Genomic DNA, 20,261 nt, shown 5'->3' with positions numbered 1-20,261 from the left:
ATTTTTACTCGAGCACTTTCTCTTGATAGTTTTCTTTCAGTTTAATATTCTCAAAAAAGTATAGTTGAAACATAGGTTTTACACAGTCAAACTAATCGTGTTCCAGAATCAGTTCATAATTCAATAATTGCCATACACATAAAGATGCTTAGTATTATTTAACACTAAACTAAACAAGAAAATGTTACTCAAAGGATTATCTAAGTCCATAAAGCATGTCTGATGTCTTGTGGTTAGTTCGTGCCCGCAACGATTAACGTACAAAATTCGGTTCCCGTGTGTAACGTTGTATTAACTAACAGACTTGCGTTATAGTCCAGTCTAACTTGTTCATTACTGATTTATGTAGATAGTGTGCTGAAGTCGCTCAGTTAAAAACAAGTTTTGCTGGGGTATTATTCGTATATTATGGTGAAGTTTCTGACCTGACAAACTATAGTTGATAAGTCCCTGGTATTCATGTTAAGTGGTTATTGGAGCGGATGTATATGGCAAAGTGAATGCTGATACCTAATTTGAGACACGGGTTCTAAGTCACAGTTCTATAGTACAAAGGCTGCCCCATCGCTGGAACCAGAACGCGACTGTTTTGTGGGTGAAATACAGTTGTACCTACCCGTTTTGAGTCAACTATACGTCCTACGATTAGTATTTACGCAATATCGATAAATTATGTGCGTTTGATTTTTATTAGATGATATTACAATTCAAAGTGAAAGTTTTTAGCGCAGAGTATGTACTAAAGAGAATACGTATTTTCTTCGAAAAATGGTACCTGTCTTCGAGATTATAACACGGGCAGTCTCGTCGCTTGATAGTATAATATAATTTTAGTGCCAATGTAAAATTTGTTTAAATTTAACATCAACGATCGTGAACAAAGCACGCGGAATTATTTATTTCTTGCTTAGATCATCTGGTAAGAAGTGGCTACCCAAACCCGTAGACATCAAATACTATCAATGGATATCCTGCTACCAATGGACACCCTGCTACCAATGGACACCCTACTACCAATGAACATCCTACTACTGATGCACGTCCTTTTACCAATGAACACCCTACTACTAATGGACGCCCTACTACCAAGGGAGATCCTACTACCAATGGACGCCCCACTACCAATTCACGCCCTACAATCAATAGATGCCCTACCACTTAATTTTAGTTAATTCTTTTATTGAGTGTTATTAAAGAATGTTATTGCTTTATGTGTGATTTAATTTTCAAAGTTTGTTTATAAATAAGCAATCCAGCCGTTGCTTGAAAGCGTTTATTTAATTTTTCCATTTCCGCAAACTACTCCCTTGTCCCATTTTTAAAACTGGTAATTTAAATCCAGTCGAGGTCGCAAATAGATTACCGATAAGTCTAGATCCCGACCGCGTTAATACCTAACTAAGATAGAAGCGGTTTATTTCATTGGAAATATTACGGACGTCATAAAATAATTACTTCTATGGATTTTAGAGGAGAAAGCCTTAAATGGTAAGCTCATTCCATGTTTGACATCGTTTCTATTTTTGCCATTTAATACTCTTTTGATGAGTTTATACTTCATGTCCTTATCTTGGTAAACACTTTTTAAAGCCAAGAAAAAAAGTTTTAGAAGAAGAAAAAACCCAGAAGGACGACAGAGAAGATTATAAAATTATTATTATATAAAGTTTATTGTTTTCCTTACAACGTTTTTTTATCACGTAACCGTTAGATTTTACTAGGCATGAAAAATAGGACTTTCATATTCTTCCATTAACTCCAAAAACATTGATATTTCAATAACTTTATGATATCTTAAGACATTTAGGTCTTGAAGATTGTTCGGGGATTTTTACCAAGTCAAATTGTAACTCACTGTTAATCTTTTGCGTTACAAAATACTCAAAATGATAATAACAAATAAAGAACCTAAGGGCCTATAATGAAGAAACTACACACATGGGTCGACTAGTGTTGGGGCATACATTCAGTCAAAAAAGTATCGGGACCGGATAATTTGTTTATGGTTCCGAACAATTTTTTTGTTGTTGTTGTTACATTGGCACAACTAACTCCATTTAGGCGCTAAATTTGAGTTGCATCTATTATTTAGATTAAATACAGTGCTGTTGTTAGTTATGTGTTATCTAGTGTGCATTGCCAATTTCATAATGTAAATAAAAGTTTGTCTTAAATTTTGCTTCGTCAATGGAAGTATGTATTATATTATGTTTTCGGAGTCACTGAAAATGTTATAGAAGGTCCACGGTGAATCGATTTTATCAAAGAAACGTGCTTATCAATTTGCTTATTCTTCTTGCGTGCTTATTCTTCTACCCACTCATTTAAAGCTTTCCTTCGTTAAGAACGGTTAGCTGGTAGAAAACTCAATTGTTGAGTTAAGCTCGCCATTTTTTATATCTTACGCAATTACAGTAATATTAACTGTGTGTACAATAAAGAATAAAGAATTAATAGTAAAAAGCGTTAAACAAATGTCGAGATGTGGTGAAAAATTAGCCTCGCTCTGTGTGCTAAGTGCGAGTTTTTTAATTACTCGATCGTGTAAAAGTCACCCCGCTGAGTACCTACACTCTAGAACGTGTCAATACCGACCGACCCAACTTTCATGAAACGTTACTAGTGGCGAGACGTGGGTTTACGAGTTTGACATGCAACTAATCAACAAGCTTCGGAGTGGCACCTTCCAACTGCACCGACGCCGAAAAAAATATGTTAAAAATGTTTGGATGATTGTTTTATTCGTTACCGTAAGTCTATTGTTTCTGAAGGAGCATACTTTGAAGGTGATAAAATTAATTTTGAATGAATCTCTAACATTTTGTATGTACTATTGATCTTGTCCCAGTACTATTTTGACAAAGTAATTAGTGTAGGGTGCGGTGTGAGTTTGTTAGTTAAAGATATTGTTACTTAAAAATGTTTATTGTTAAAATATAGAGAAAATAAATTAAATGTTAATGTTATGAATGCACCCGGGTGACGCGGTTGTTGATCGTGCACTGACGGTTTGTGGAAACGAAGCTAACGCGTCACGCGAATTATGCTGACAAAGGTGTTCGGTAATATATCCCCGAACAATTAGTATTCAGCAAAACCTATCGCACCAAGCAGCACCAAGCTTAATATGTATTTACTATACAATATTTGATTCTTGGTCAGCATACAACCTCATACTTACTTGTTTCTTATATTAAAATAGGTGAGGTGTGAGAACTAAAAAAATTTAAAAAATTTCAAAATTCCATTTGATATTTAAGTTTACAAAAGCGTAGTTTAAAATAGTAATAGTATATTTATTAGTTCACAATTCACGTAGTTCTATCGCTATTTTCTCGATATGATGACTACCGCAATTCTATTTGATAGCCCGATAAGCTAGTGCGCGATACATTGAAAAATATGAAATTTTGCATTGTGATTTCAATAAAGGATACGATATTATATGCCTTTATTGGAATACCTGAAGTGCTTTAGTCGAGTTCAGGAACCTAATTGATATTGCAGTCTGTAGTTTCTGTTCGCTGTGCGGAGGTTGGTATCGGTAATATAGAGTTCTTTACTGGAATATTTGCATTTATTTAATGTTACGTTATTACTTGTGGTAGGTATGCTCGTGTGTAGGTATACTTATATACTATTACGTATATATATATTTAAATCGATGAAGACTTCTTGCGTCTTTTCATAGTCGAACCCTGTTGCATCCACCGTTTCCAATGGGTTTTAAACTATTATTCGTGCGAATATAGTTACATTGGTGTCGTGTGAATTCTATTACCAACAATAAATTTTATTTAAATTCAAAAATAAGATATTCAATTTGAAATAATTTTCGCTGGTTCCTTGCATCCGTTCATGATGGAAATAATGTGTCACATTGTATATTTCTGTATTTGTTCCATACATTTAATCAGTTTTTCGACATCCATCCAAATGTATGGATATATCGGTTCCGTATACTGTCCTGTATTTATTCTATGCATTCCACTAATTACATGACTACTTGCTATATTTGAGATTATATAGGTACCGAATATTTTTTCTGTATGTACTCCATAAATTGTTTTGAGGTTGCTGCTTCCTCCTAAAGTTATAGTAATATCGATACCGTATACTTTTTGGAGTGCTGCCGTCTTCGATTAATGTAATAAATAATAGATCCCAATGAACCAATCCCAAGAACCATATCCTTTTATGAAGTCAATAAAAATAAAATTTATGTAGCTTTGGGTTTGGATGCCGGCTTTTTTTCCTATTCGCCGGTAGCCTAGGAGACTATTTCAGTTATGACCTTACGGGTAGGTGAGCTCATGGCTTCAAACCTGAGAAAATTTGCTAACACCAGCCCTAACAAGAGTTGTGCTTCGCTGAATCTATCACCGGAACGGAATTGCGACCCACTGAGATGACAATGGTTATCGATAGCGAACACTCTTCAAACAACGTCCACGCAGGCTTGTTGCTGCACTTGAACTTCACCAGCTGCTCAATACCGAAATCAAATTGACTATATACTTATAAAATCAAGGTGGAGTGGTGGAGCCGACTACGGATCTGATCCTTGTCTCTAAATTCCAACTTAAACTTCAGGTTGCAAGAAAAATTAATGAATGCGAAATAATTGCTCCTCATGACACCCACATCTTTTTTGTATCTTTCGAAAAGAGTTGGAAAGAAATGAAAATTGAACGGCATGATCAACTGACGGCTGAAGAATTTTGGAATAGAACAAAAGCAATGATTTGAGAAGCAGTGAAAACATTTAAACCTACCAAATCTGAAACCAAAAACATCAGCACTGGATGAGTGATGAAGCTTTACCATTGGTGGAAGAGAGACGACACAAAAAAGCACAGGAAGTTGAAGTGCAAATACTGAACAAACTGGTGCTAACATTCAAACAGCCTGTAGGAGGGATAAAAATAACTTTCTGAGAGAGATCTGCTCGAAAGCTGAAGCGCATGTTGAAAAACACGAAACAAGAGATGTACCGGAAAATTAGTGTAATCCCCAAAACTTGTGTCAGACCTGGGCTGTTGAGAAATCGGATGGATGTGTAGTAACAGAGTTAGAAGACTTTCAGACCGATGGAAAGAATATTGCCAAGCTCTCTTCTTTGACCCCGACTGCAAAATTTTACCCCCAACGACATCAGATATCCAAGAATGCGAATCAGAAATACTGAAATAAGAAATTCGTCATGCCATCAAACATCTTAAAACTGGAAAAGCAGTAGGAAGTGATAACATCCCAATCTAGACAGTTAAAGATTTTAACCAGAGTGGTGTCGAAATCTTCCACGCAATTTGTACAAGATATGGAAATCTGGCACCTGGCTTACAGAATGGACGCACTCCCTTTTTATTCCTTTGCATAAGAAAGGTTCGACAAGGAAGTGTAGCAATTATCGTCTTATTGCCCTGATATCAATCACACTGCAGCAAAATTCTACATATTCTTAATGAACGTTTAAAAAGCTGTTTAGCAACACAAATAGTACCAAGCTGGCTTTGTAAAGGGGAAGGGAACCAGAGAACCGATCTTGATTATGCGACAAATAATAGAGAAGCCGAGAGAGTTCAACCTGCAAACGTTCATTTGCTTAGTTGACTTTCAAAAAGCATTTGACTCTGTTAAATGGCCGCATTTATGGAAAACCCTCGAAAATATGGGAGTGTCAAAACATCTTCAGTAAAGCTAGACAACGTTGCTTCACAACCTCTGCGTCCTAGCACTGGATTCCGGCAAGGGTGTATCTTGTCACCTCTCTTGTTTAACATTTACACTTTTTTTTTTTTTTTTCCACAGGAGAAAATCGCCGGATCCCCACCCGCGCGGCAGGTGGGGTATGTGGGAGTTGAACCTCACTAAAAACTCCTGCCGCTCACAACCGGCGCCCTACCTCGGACCGGGCCGGAGCCCAGTCGGGGCTATTGAAACGGCGGGACAGGGTTGACGCAGAGCACATTACATCCATCCCACCGTCCCACGGACGCCGGACCGGTGGCCGCCAGCGACACGACCACCGGTTCCCTCGTTCAGCGGGCCGAGAGCCCGCTTTGATGGCGCCGCGTTACACCTTCCCCCAGAGCGGTCGGGGGAACGCGGTCTGCCATCACCCGGCAACATTTACACTAAGGCAATTATGAGAATCGCTCTAGATGACTGGACTGATGGTGTGTCCATTGGTGGCAAAAACATATGCAATCTTCGTGATGCTGACGATAATACTCTGCTGGCTTGTAACCACTTGGCAATCAGATCTTTGCTACAAGCAAAAGAATTGCTAAATCGCGTCGAAACAGTTGCCTTGGTCTCCGAATCAACAGGCACAAAACCAAAACCAAAGTCCGACTGGTAAGGGCACTGGTGTTCCCCATCTTTTTATATGAGGTTGAGACCTGGACTGTGAAAGAAAGAAGAAGGATCGATGCATTCGCTAGCGACCGGGTTTTATCGTTAATTGACACGCTAAAAAGTAGCGGGGAGAGAGCGGAGCCTTGCGGAACTCCGGCCGAGATATCGAGTTCCCTCGACTCGATACCGAAACGAAAGGCTTTTTTTTTATTGCCCTTGTATGCAGACGAGCATACGGCCCACCTGATGGTGAGTGGTTACCGTTGCCTATGGACTTCAGCAATGCCAGGGGCAGAGCCAAGCTGCTGCCTACCGCTTAATACTCTCCACAAGCCTCGTTTGAAGAAGGACATGTCATAGCGCTCGGGAAACACCGTGGAGGGGAGCTCATTCCATAGCCGGATGGTACGTGGCAAAAAAGATCTCTGGAAACGCACTGTGGATGACCGCAGTGGCTCCAGATAGTATGGATGAACTCTACTCCGGTGGCGGGCGGTGCGATGGTAAAAACGAGATGCCAGTATCATCTCGTACAATGTCTCAGAGCACTCCCCATGGAACATGCGGTACAAAATACAGAGGGAACCGAAGTCCCTCCGCAGACCCAGAGGTTCCAAACGATCCGTGAGAATGGGATTATCGACAATCCGAACGGCCTTCCTCTGTATAGAGTCAAATGGAAGAAGCTAGTATTTGGGCTCCACAAGAAATCTCGTATGATGAGCACGAGACTGTCGGGCACGCCTATTTTATACAGTTTGTAAATTAAGCCGTTGCGCCAGACTTTTTCGAATCCTTCGCGATTTCGAAGAAGAGGGCCCTCGTGGAGAGAGGTCTACGCTATTTATCCCTACTAAGATGAGGTCTGTGAGGCAGTACGTTTGCTGAATACACGAGCACTTCGCGTGGAATCCGAACTGTTCGTCGATCAGGATGCTTTTCGAGGAGATGAAGTCCCAGAGGCGTTTGCGTAATATTCACTCGCATAATTTGCCTAACACTGGGAGGATGCTGATCGGGCTGTACCTCGCGGGTTCGTTTTTAGGTTTTCCAGGTTTGTGTATGCCGATAACGTTCTTCCTACACCGCGGGAAAGATGCAGTTCATTATAGCGGCATTTAAAATAGAAACTAACATGATTATTAGTTTAGGGGGTTACATTTTTAAAATGCGGCATTTGTTTCTGGCGGAGCCGGGGGCTTTCCTTTGTTTTAAGTTCGCGATTTTTTCTTTTACTCCGTTAATGGTAATGTGGGGTAACGCGTCTCAGGGTTTTTGGGAAGCTCTGGGCTCGACCTCTCTAGCAATTAACTCGGTGTGTTCGGGTCCACGGCTTGAGCACTGACGGTGCACTGCTCCTGCAGAGCATCGGCTAATAACACTACCTTTTCATCGTTATCAAAAGCCGAGGGTTGGCCTGAGAGGCTTACGAAGGAATGTATATTGGCGATCGTTTCCGATTTGAGGGTCCTAGCTAGTTGCCAGTACGCTTGGTGAAAGGGCGCGAATCCTTCTAAATAACTTATCCATCTTCGGGTTTCCTCTAGACGAGATTAAACATCTTTCTCTCATCTTTCTCAGCTTTCTTCCAATTAGGTTTATGTGTGAGTACATTATTTATATGAGTGTCATTTTTATAAATTTAGCTATGAACACGCAATAAAACAATTTTTTCGACAATACTATCAAGTTTTATTACACGCTTTATATTAGCTTCACTTGTATGTATGTTTGTAACTGACTACTATAGACGAGATTTTGACCCACTTTAAACGGCCAGATTGCATTCAAACTCTATAGATTTATCGAGGACCGATGACAATTCAAAATTGGAAAAAAAATTGAAAAAATTGAAATTCAACTAAAAAATGAATGAATGAATGAAAAAAATATATTTTATTGTAAAAAAAGCGTGAGGTGCTTTTTAAGATATTATTGAAATAATAATTCTTCTACTCATATCTATCTATCAGAAATATGTTTATAACTAATAACACCATGCACACCACGCTTTTTTTACAATAAAATATGTATTTTTTTACACTATTTTGAATTTAAATTTATTAAAATTTATTTTCTATTTTTTAGTTGAATTTTATATAAAGCGTGTTTTTTAGTTTTTTTAAACTATTATTTATTTTTATAAATTAAGTACAATTAAAACCATAATTATATAATTCAAAAAACAATACTCATAATTAAATAATAAGTGTCTACAAAACAAAAACAAAAAAATTGCGAAAATTGAACATGAAAGGAGACTGGCATATCAATTACGATTAAGAATAAGAATTATTTAAAAACGACTAATTAAAGTCTAGTTTATTTTATCATTGGCTATAACTGAATAAACTTCTGTAATGCGTATGTAAGTAACACTAGTTTTCATCCGCGGCTCCGCTCACGTGTTTCGTTGATAAAAAGTATTATTATACATTCTCTAATATGCTGATATTCACACTATAGTCGTCGTTGCGCCCGCGCCGGCCGGAACAGAATTGCAAACAAAATCACGGCGCTTGCATGACGCATGCTAACTCCGCCCCCTCACCCCTGTTGTTCCCGTGTTTCTCTTGGAACGGGGTCATTTTGTGTGACGTAATTAAACCACAAATTGGAATTGATAAAAACTTGAATTGAAATTTTTTTATATACAGAAGCCACATTATCGGTGAAATATACTTAAAAAAAATATCCAATATACGCTACCGATATACGCCGCGGAGAAGCGACCTCCAAAATTCGCGTGCCAAACAGCGGAACTAAGAAATACGCTGAGAATCAATCCAGTGACAAAATAACGTCCATGCCAATATTTTACCCACGCATTGTACGGATCTTTCGGCTACCTCTGGCTGAATTTGAGAAATGGACAATCTTGCGTCCATATACAGGACGCAATAAGTCGGTCGGATGCAATATCATCGGTAAAAACCGCCATATAGGACGTAACATGAACTCCCGGATGGAAATAATATAATATAAAATGTATATTATATTATATACGTATATAACATACGTTTAAAACGTATATAAGATATGTATATTTATATATATCATGTCCACTCAACATCTTATAATAATAGCTAACAACTATTCCCTATGGACGGGAATTCTCCAAGATTTTTTCTAAAGCATGCTTCTACTGTTTTGTTTGAGAAAGCGAAGTTGAATTGTTCAATAATACGAGGAAGCCATCCGCTTCCCGGGAAACAGGAGTACTTCATAGAACAGACAACTGATCCCCATCAACGGACAGAAGAAGAAAAACGCGCAATAAAAATAGAGATTGAATAAAAAGCCCGCCTTCCTAGTTTTCATTTAACAGGGACTCGCTCCTCATATAACAGAGCTCCTATTTTTTTTTTATCTAGTCATAAACTGCTTCTAGTCCTTTGTTCGGGATACTCGAGTCGATTTCGTGCTTTATAAAAGTTTAAGGCTTCGTTTAATCTCGCATTTCTTCATAAAGCATTCTCAGTTTAAAAATTTCTGAAAAACATGACTACGCAAAAAGAAAAAACTGAATAGGAAAGCACCTACGAAATCAAATGAAACCACGCCTGCAGTTTCAACTTGTTTGTCCTCGAAACGCGACCAGTGCTCATAGAAAAACAAAAAAAACTTTTTTTAATCACTGATCCCATCAGGAGCAAAGGAGAGAGTTAATTAAAAAGCAGTCTGCGTTGTTTTTTTTTTACGTTAGCTATTCTATGTTAAACTCGATTGTTTTCGCTAATAATTAAAGGTACGGTCTCCCATTGTTTACACGCTTCGTCCAAAACTCGACGCAGCGCAATCCTTGTTTGATATTCGGTTTATTTTATCACTTCAATTACGTCAGACAGTCGATAAGGTCGTGCGTTTTTATTGTTTCGTCCTGTTTGCACGCTTTACGTGCTTGCAGTTAAATATCGATAGAATTATTAAAAGCAAAAAGTAATAATAAATATCAATAATATTGCAGTAAAACGATTTTACATTAAACATAATTGCCTAAATGTGTGGACGAGCTCACAGCCCACCTGGTGTTTAGTGGTTACTGGAACCCACGGACATCTACAACGTAAATGCGCCACACACCTTGAGATATAAGTTCTAAGGTCTCAGTATAGTTACAACGGCTGCCCCACCCTTCAAACCGAAACGCATTACTGCTTCACGGCAGAAATAGGCGGGGCTGTGGGTGTGTGGACTCACAAGAGGTCCTACCACCAGTAATTACGCAAATTATAATTTTGCGGGTTTGATTTTTTATTACACGATGTTATTCCTTCACCGTGGAAGTCAATCGTGAACAATTGTTAAGTACGTATTTCATTAGAAAAATTGGTACCCGCCTGCGGGATTCGAACACCGTTGCATCGCTATATACGAATGCACCGGACGTCTTATCCTTTAGGCCACGACGAGTTCTGAAGTTCTGAATTCTTCTGAAGTTCTGAATTTATTAAATTTAATCATTTGCATTTATTAAAAGCCTTCCATGATACATTTAGTTCATAGTTTTCGCGTTATTCAATAAATATATGATATTTTTTTACACCGAATTATATACAAATTGGAATTAGGCAATTTTTTTAATTAGCAACTACATATTTCGGATATAAACTATTATTAGGGAAAAATATAAACATAACATTAAATTAGTTTAAGTAAGTAATTAAGGTTAAGTAGATAATAATGTTATTAAGTTTATAGAATGGCAGCCTCTTTATTTTGTAGAGCATGTCATAGTCAAAATTTGAATTTGAAATTGCCATTAATTAATTTACGTATGTCAATTGTAAGTTAATGTTTCTTTCTACGAGTCTATATGTTCGCTATTAGTTTCTAAATTAAAGATCCGTTTATCTTTCATTGCTATTGTCGGCAAGCGAGCGTCCGACCTACCTGATGGCGAATGGTCACTGTGGCTCATGGACATCTACTAAGGGCATGCCGCTTACTGCTAAGGACTCTCTTCAAATCTCATATCACGTTAACACGTTATAGTGCTCAGGAAACATCCCGTGGAGGGGAGACGATTCTAAAGCCCGGTAGTGGATGGCAAAACAGATCTTTGGAAATGCGCTGTAATAAGTGGAATAAGTGGTGGGTAAGTGGAGACCTTTAGGTCATATCTTATTTGGGCTCAGATTAATAGGCATGAGGAACACAGAACAAAAAACAGAGAGAACCATAGACCCAATGGTACCCAGCGATCCGTGAGAAAACTTGGATTTTTTACAAAAGTGTTTGCGTAAGTCAAAATGAATTGCTGTTCGTTAGTCTCGCTAAAACTCGAGAACGGCTGGACTAATTTGTCTAATTTTGGTCTTGAATTATTTGTGGAAGTCCAGAGAAGGTTTAAAAGGTAGATAAGTAAGTCAAAATGAATTGCTGTTCGTTAGTCTCGCTAAAACTCGAGAACGGCTGGACTAATTTGTCTAATTTTGGTCTTGAATTATTTGTGGAAGTCCAGAGAAGGTTTAAAAGGTAGATAAATATGAAAATGCTCGGAATTAAATAAAAATAACAATTCTGTTTTTCCTTTGACGTGTCCCACGTCGGACGGATTCGTTTTGTTTGTTTTAAGTTTACTTTATACAAAAGTTTAGGTGTTTTATTTATCGATTGAGGCACTACGAAGTCTACCGGGTCAGCTAGTATTTAATATAAATTAAAAAGTCTAACTCCCACAGCGTAACCCATCACGATTTCACTACCTAGTTCACAAATACAGAAGAGCAATAAAGTCTCCGCTGAATAAAAACGTTCCGAAATACAAAACGGCGCATCTATGCCCGTAAAAAATAATAGACATTGCAACAAACAAAAGGCGTTATTATTTTTTACTCTTTTATTTCGTAATCGGCAGAGTGCCGGTTAACCCGCTACTCTGGTAAAGTATTTGCGGATGCTGCAACGCGTGTAGAGAGCTCTCACAGATCGTAATTGTGATATATATATCTAAACTACCGCTTTCAATAGCATTGCTTTTCTATTGATATAAATGTTATTTGAGGATGCTTTAAGTAACCTTTGTTGGACCACTTTATGTAGTATTCATTGGTTTACGTTTCGTAGCTTGAGACGTTTGGTCAATTGTCTTTTTTTTCATAAGCTGAGGAATCCTCGAATGTATTTTTTATTTTTGGGATGTAAGGGTTGCTTGTGACTCAGAGGCCTTCCAGCTTCATCGATAGGAAAATTTTTGTAAAAGCGAGGTCCCTTACTTTCGACACACCCCCTTCCAAACTAGAACAAGTCATTGAACAAGTCCGGTTTTTTTTTACCTATGCTGATAGCCTTGTGTGGCTATTTCAGCTTCACCCTAACATTTGTAGGTGAGCTCACGGGGCTCAACCGCAGAGTTGCTAACACTGACCCTAACAAGAGCAGTGCTTCGTAGAATCTACCACCGGATCGGAAACGCGACCCACTGAGAAGATCCGGCGAGAAACTCAGTGGGCTGTGTCTATGGGTTAATTCGTTCGTCGAGCGTTTCGTCACAAGCGACGGGTTCGACGAGGACGGTAACCGGTAAAAAATGTGGAACGCTTCACGATTTTGCGTGTCATCCTTGCGCAGGGGCCATGCTAATCTTCTCTGTATAGTTCCAATTTTAGTATATGTACTGCCGAAACAAGTACAAATTTCTGGTATAAATTGATGTAATGATTGTTTCAACCGCGCAAGCTTAAAATACGCAGCACAAATACGCAAAACAATTTAACAGCTAATTTCGAGTAGGATTAAAGAAGTAGAGAGATTTGAGCAGTTAAATAAGGTGATATTAGGGTATTAGCCGATGTTTACTTGTTGTGAGTGTTTCAGAACCTCGCCCTAAGTGATAAGACGTAAATGGTACGGCTATGACGAAAATACGTCCCGAGCACGTGCTCACAAACGACACCCGGGTTGTACGAATGAAATCACGTGATCAAAATTAGTTTCAGATAATTTATAGAAACTGGCTTAAATACTGATGTTCTATGCCCACGTGGACAGGTACTGCCAATCTCTATTTCTGGCACAAAATAATAACGTGCTCCGGTTTCAAGAGTGAAAGACCCGTTGTGCATTTGAAACATCGAAACCAATGTCTCCGGTGGGTGATAATAATCACGCTATGATTTCTATCCGTCAACGATCTAAGACCAGAGAACTGCTTTCTCGTTTGAGAACGCAGTATGTGGTACGTACCTACGGTTGAAAACTATACAAAGCAAACTATTATATATTATCGAGAGTCGTATGAATTTTTTTTTTATTGCTTAGGTGGGTTGACGATCTCACAGCCCACCTGGTGTGAGCCCATAGATATCTACAGCGTAAATGCGCCACCCACCTTGAGATATAAGTTCTAAGGTCTCAGTATAGTTGAAGAGGGTAATAATTGTGTTTCGTAACATTACTATGACTAGTTAATTAGAGGAGCTGTTCTGTCGGGGCGATTATAAGATCGGTAGCCATGGCGACCCCCTGCGTATTTCCTTAGGGGAAGACACGCTACGTAAATACCTGGAAAAAGTAATCTCCTATTATATCCGATGTGGTTTCGCTTGTTGCTTCGTCCGAAGCTAAGTTTTATTTAGTATAGGGACTCATTTTTATACACACTAAAATATTTCAGTATTTTACCAATGATTTCGAGAACAGAATCTCGTTAGATTTTATTCTGAATTTTAAGATCTAGATATTTGAAAATCCATTGTTACAATTCAGCCAATAGTTTAAAAATTACTTTAGAATCTTTAGTTCAGTTAAAGCACGCATATTGATACGTCATTCGTCAAAAAACTACGTACTGTTACATATTATGTATCTTTGATAGACTCAATCGAAGTTATTTGAAGTTTTTTTTTGCAAATTCATTGATTATACTCGTATTTAACAGAAGATATACTTTAGTTTTTAACGAATTATAAAACTTCTTTCCACACCACTGATGATTTTTATCGTGATGAAATGAAATTGAAATAAAATGAAATGAATATTTGTGACCTCCATAGGTTACTTTACTTACTCCTCGTAGAAGATTTACACAGGAAAATGTAATTAAAATATTTTATCCTATTCTATCGTGCTATTTCAATCGAGTGTTTGACGCGGGCTTCTATGGAAGGCCAGCATTTGGTATTCGGTAGGAATTGTTTGTGCCTTTATGAAATATATTGGGATGGGATATCTGTGTATAATAATTGTTGTCTTATATTTGTTTCTAACATAGAAGATTCTTAATTTGATGCAGCTTAATGCGAAACTCATTTTTTACATTGTATTTTGAAGGTTCAATTAACTGAACTCCCAAACGGATAAAGAAAGAAGTTATCAAAGTATAAAAAGGTAATTCAAACTCTAATGAAAACGTCCCGATCATTTGTACTAATACCCTGTAAATGTAACGAAGATTTAATGAAATTCGTTTTTTACTTTCTTTCATGTGAATTTCGTCAGTTACCTTGAGATGTGATTGAGGAAATTTATTGATTTTCTTACATTTTGGATGTTTGTAATGATGTTTAAACATTAGTAAAAGCACCTGAACTCAAAAATGATTCTTGATTTTTCCAGTTGCTAAGTATTGTGCATCTGAAGTTTGAATAGCCAACGTGAAAACAACTTGGACTCTTAAGGAACGACATTGGAAACTGAATTAAACGGAAGTGTGAATTCCTGCCGAGAACGAACAATAACAAACGTTGCAATTCGTGTTTGAATCTTTATGTCCTGTTACATAGGAAACGAATGTATGGTAGAGTGTGTTCCGATTTGTGTAACGTATGCATGCGTTCACATTTAATTTTCCATGTATCCGCCTTTAGATGCTCAAGATTTTATTAATATTACCTATGTCACGTATGTCATTTCCAGATTGACAGCTAATATTCAAAAGTATTTATATCATAAAACATATTATCTATATATTAATACGTGAAGCAAAAACTTTGTATCCCTTTTTACGAAAATCGCGCGGACGGAGGAGTATGAAATTTACCACACTTATAGAGAATATAGAGAAGAAGTGCACAATGCTAATATTTTTTTTAAATAATGCATAAAAGATACATTAAATCAATAAAGAAAACATTACACACACTACATACCATGTATTTGACGCACACACGCATGCATAATATTTATTATCAAACTTTTGTTCTTGATGTCTGTTGTCAAATTGAGAATAGATTAAATATTGTTTGTCTTTGTTAATATTTTTTATAGTGTAGTCTTGGCGAAATTAGTGATTATAGAAATATAAAATACAATCATAATAGTGTACAAACTTACAATTCCAATTAATTATAGTCGAATTTCGACTACTGCGGGACCTCTAGTATTTTTAATTAGCAAACTAGTCCGTGCAAAAATTATTACATTTAAAATAACCACCCAATAGGTGCTGAACTATAGAGCAACCGTTTGAACAAATGGTGGTAGGACCTAAGCAATTTTACTGGTGGTAGGACCTCTTGAGTCTGCACAGATAGATACCACCGCCCTGCCTGTTTCTCCCGTGAAACAGTAATGAGTTTCAGTTTGAAGGGTCGGGCAGTCATTGTAACTATACTGAGACCTTAGAACTTATATTTCAAGGTGGGTGGCGCATTTACGTTGTAGATGTCTATGGGCTCCAGTAACCACTTAATACCAGGTGGGCTGTGAGCTCGTCCACTCATCTAAGCAATAAAAAAAAGGGACAATATGAAAAATAAAGTCTAAATAATAATAAAAAAATAAAATTGCTTTTACAACCTTCTATCCAACTAGCTCAAAGTTAACAAATGTGTACACATGCATGTCGCATCCAATCACGTCTACCTCCGGCAGCTCAAAGCTGTTTATAGTACACAATATAGAACGAGAAAGTTTGTTTAACCAAACACTTCTCTTGATTTTATACCTTTAAGCTCATTTACATTAAGAAAATTATAAAAAACAGGCAACTATGTAACTTAAATCATAGTTTATTTACCGATCTGTTTATTCGTTTGAGAATTTGGAAATAACTAAAAGTATCTACAATTGTAGAAGTAAATCTTACTTGAGCTACTGAATATCCATGATTTCAATTTTTTTTATAGCTTAGATTGGTGGACGAGCTCACAGCCCACCTGGTGTCAAGTGGTTACTGGAGCCCATAGACATCTACAACATAAATGCGCTAGCCACCTTGTGATAAGTTCTAAGGTCTCAGTATAGTTACATTTTTGAACTATAGTTGAACATTTTGAAAGACTATACCTACTCATTAATCTTCTAAATATAAGTAAACGATCTCTGAAGTAAAAATCACAATTCGCATCATAGCTTAGCGATGAATATCCATTGGTGGCCATGCGCCACTTCGATAAAGCGGCACGACACGAGAACCCTCTCATCGTGGCCGCCGGTAACTACATTCCCGATCCTGTGGACAGAATGGAAAGCAGTCGACGTCGCCCAAAACACGTCATCTCGGATCCTCCCGATCCACTAACGGTGCTTTTAGGTACTTCAAGCACCGGTCACCGTTCTCGTCGAACCCGTCGCTTGCGACGAAGGGCTCGACGAGTAAATTAACTCTCAGACAGCCCACTGAGTTTCTCGCCGGATCTTCTCAGTGGGTCGCGTTTCCGATCCGGTGGTAGATTCTGCGAAGCACGGCTCTTGCTAGGGTTCGTGTTAGCAACATCGTCAGGTTTGAGCCCCGTGAGCTCACCTACTAAAGTTAGGGTTACGCTGACATAGCCGCTAGGGCTATCAGCTTAGGTAGGAAAAAAAAAAACAAAAAGGTGGCCATGTTCCACAATCCCGTCATTTGGTTTTTAAAAAAACTGTCTGGTTAATATACATTTAAATGACATGGATAAAACTGCGTAGGTATATACGGTACTTCTTACAGGCTACTTACTGGCTTAATAATTTTCGCAATTTTTTTAAAGTGTCACAGATTATAAATACAAAATATGAAACTTTTTGTACACGAGTTTTTAATAGATGGCGTTACTATCCATGATTCCAAAGTGAATATTTGAAAACATAATTTCAAAACATGCGACATGAATGATCTAAGAATAATCTCTGCAGATTAAGTTCTCAAGAAAAAGTTACAAAAAGCTACGCAGATTCATATAAACTCAAACTTTGCAAAAGTAGAGCCTACTTTTTGAGTTTGATGTCGAGAATTAGATCTACAAACTGGCATATTTGTTTCATCTCGTTGCAAAGACACGAACAACAAAGAAATAATATATTTTTATAACCAAAAGCAATAATGTAACTATTGAGTCCCATTTAAATTAAAAGACATAAATGAAACCGCGTTCGTATATTTTAGTTTGAATCTTAAGAAGAAATGATTAGGCAATCAAGGGGTCATTTATCATGTCTGTCGATTCCAAACAGCAAACCTTAATACTGTCCTCGTTCACTCTAATGTCCCAGACTGGTACGTCAACCCATTATTGCACAGTATTATACTTTTAAATTTACTTTGTCGGGACGCACGAAATGCTTCTTTAAGCTAGTAGAGATATCGTATATTTTCAAATAAGCGAATCCTAAATCCAAGACAAGAATCATCTCAGATTTACGGCTGATGTCCTTTAAATTGAGCTTTGTATCCGCTTAATTGGTATGGTGATGGTAACGAATTTCAAAACTGTTGCTTTGAATGAAACTCTTGAAAACTAGTTATTATAATGTATTAAATGTTTTTTTTTTTATGATTGATAGATTACTGGTGGCCCGGAGGCCTTTTCAGCTTCACCAGGACAGGTGGGCGAGCAAAGGCTCTGCCAGGAGGGGTATTAAATGTTCTGCCTGCTCATTTAAATTTAAGTCCAGTATATAATTTTCTGTTTAAATTGTATGGTGTATGTAATTCTTCGCATGTTTGGGATTATTCACTTATGAAAGGTATTCAATGCATAATTGATTGTAATTTATACGAAAACAATCAAAGCTGTAAAATTTTTGAAGGGCGGTTACTAAGTACTCTGCTTAATTCTTGCGCAAAGCATTTTCTAGGTTAGGATATTAAATACTATGATGAATTTGTCTTAGGGGTTGTTGGCGACAGCGGCGTCGCCCCATAATTATAGAATAAGTTGAAGAATATAATAGAATATAGAATAGAATAATAGATTTATATAGATACGTACATAGACATAGAGTTATAACAAATAGATAAATAACAAATAGATAAATTATATAGAGTGCATATAGATAGATAAGTATATAGATAATGTGCACATAGATTTTACTAAGAATAGAACGTAAGTTGCTTTGAAATAAATAGTATACACTTTTGCTTTATTATTCCCGATAGTTTTAAGATTAGCATATTAACTTAAATGAACACGCGCCCGGCCCGCGTCCCGAAACGATGTAACAAACAGCATTTATCTGTGTTCAGGACCGGGTATTTTGTTTATACGGGCGCGTCATATAGATTAAGCATAGAATAAGTTATATGTATCGATAGGGATTACAACATAGAATAGTTAAGTATAAGGCATTAGTATATACATTTATTAAATAAATAGATATAACGAATAAACCGAGCCGATCATAGTGAAAATGATCTCGACGAGAGCCGTATTTTACACGAGATCTCTGTAGGGTAACATTCCGAGGTAGTTAAGCGACCCTGCGACGCTGTCAGGTACCTGCCGATCTACCGACCGACCCTCGACCGACTACCTGCCAACCGCCGGCCGCCGACCCTCCGAACTCCGAACGAAGATCACCAAAAAACGCACGAGTAAAGACATCTGCGCCTCGAAGATATTTATTGAAGAATTGAAGAATTGAAGACTATTGAACAGATCGTCGGTTATTGAACATAGAAGAAATTCGGTTGTATTGACAGATCGGTCGGCTCGGTTTTACGTTCAGTAGCAAAGTTTTGAGTTTTAATTTCGAGTGAGCTTGTACGATATCGTACACCTCAGGACCCTACATTGACTGCTTCAGATCGACACGAATAATCGCCACGAGACGGGCATCCGGCGTCTTATAGGATTTCAAGAAATCTTATAAGATTAATAAACCCGTCCAACCCGGGTTGACGTCACTCGCCTTATCGACACGGGTGACGTGCTGCGTACCCAACAGCTGGTCCTTCGAGCCGGATACAGCGATTATTCAACGATGCCGATCACCAGGAGCAACAAGGGATCATCGAGGGAACAGCCACTCGAACCTGCGGTTCAAGAATCCAGTCCGGAGGCAACAGAAGCGACGTCGTACGAAACATACGAGAGCTCCGCGACCGGTACGACCCAGAACACAAAACTTGAAGAGGCAACGACGCGGACACGTGGTGAAAATAGACCCGCGTCGAAGAAATCGCTACGACGTAAGGAACTGGCAGCGAGAGCGGAGCTGGCGGAAAAAGAATTGATAGAAGCACAAGCAGCCACTATAGCCGCCAGACTCCGCCTGCAATTGATTCAGGCCGAAAGCGAAGACGACGATGATTCCATTATAGAAGAGCCAAAGGACCGGGAGGACCAGGTTAGGGCCTGGGTCCAGACGTCGGCGGGCAGTATGGACAAGGAGCCCGCAGGCGAGCACATTGAGAACCACCCCGTCAGCAAGGCCAACATGGAAGATTGCAGCAACAGGGACCTGGCTAAGGCGATAGTGGAAGCAGTGAGGAGCGCAACGACCAAGGAGCTGCCGCCACAACCCGACTACATGCACCAGTTGCCGACGTTCGAAGGCGACTGCAGGGAGTGGGTGGCCTTCAAGGCTGTCTACGAGGATACCGCTCCACTCTTCTCAAGCGCTCAAAACATGGCGCGGCTGAGAAGAGCGCTGAAAGGACAAGCCAGGGAAGGAGTCCGCAGCCAGCTGTACTCCGAGAGCACACCGGAGGAAGTAATGGAATCACTGCGGCGGTGCTATGGAAGGGCGGACGCTTTAGT

General features: G+C 38.4%; 1 non-coding gene across 1 annotated transcript; it reads right to left on the bottom strand.

Moving 5' to 3' along the window:
* Window positions 1-12,888: 12,888 nt before the first annotated feature.
* Window positions 12,889-12,995, bottom strand: LOC119629270 (U6 spliceosomal RNA). Its single transcript, XR_005245292.1, has one exon. It is a non-coding gene; the product is annotated as a U6 spliceosomal RNA (small nuclear RNA).
* Between the last annotated feature and the right edge of the window lie 7,266 nt (window positions 12,996-20,261).

Source organism: Bombyx mori, chromosome 1 (assembly GCF_030269925.1).
Source record: "Bombyx mori chromosome 1, ASM3026992v2".
Lineage (NCBI taxonomy): Eukaryota > Metazoa > Arthropoda > Insecta > Lepidoptera > Bombycidae > Bombyx > Bombyx mori.
The sequence above is the reverse complement of the archived record's forward strand: the minus strand, read 5'-3'. Positions and strand labels throughout refer to the sequence as shown.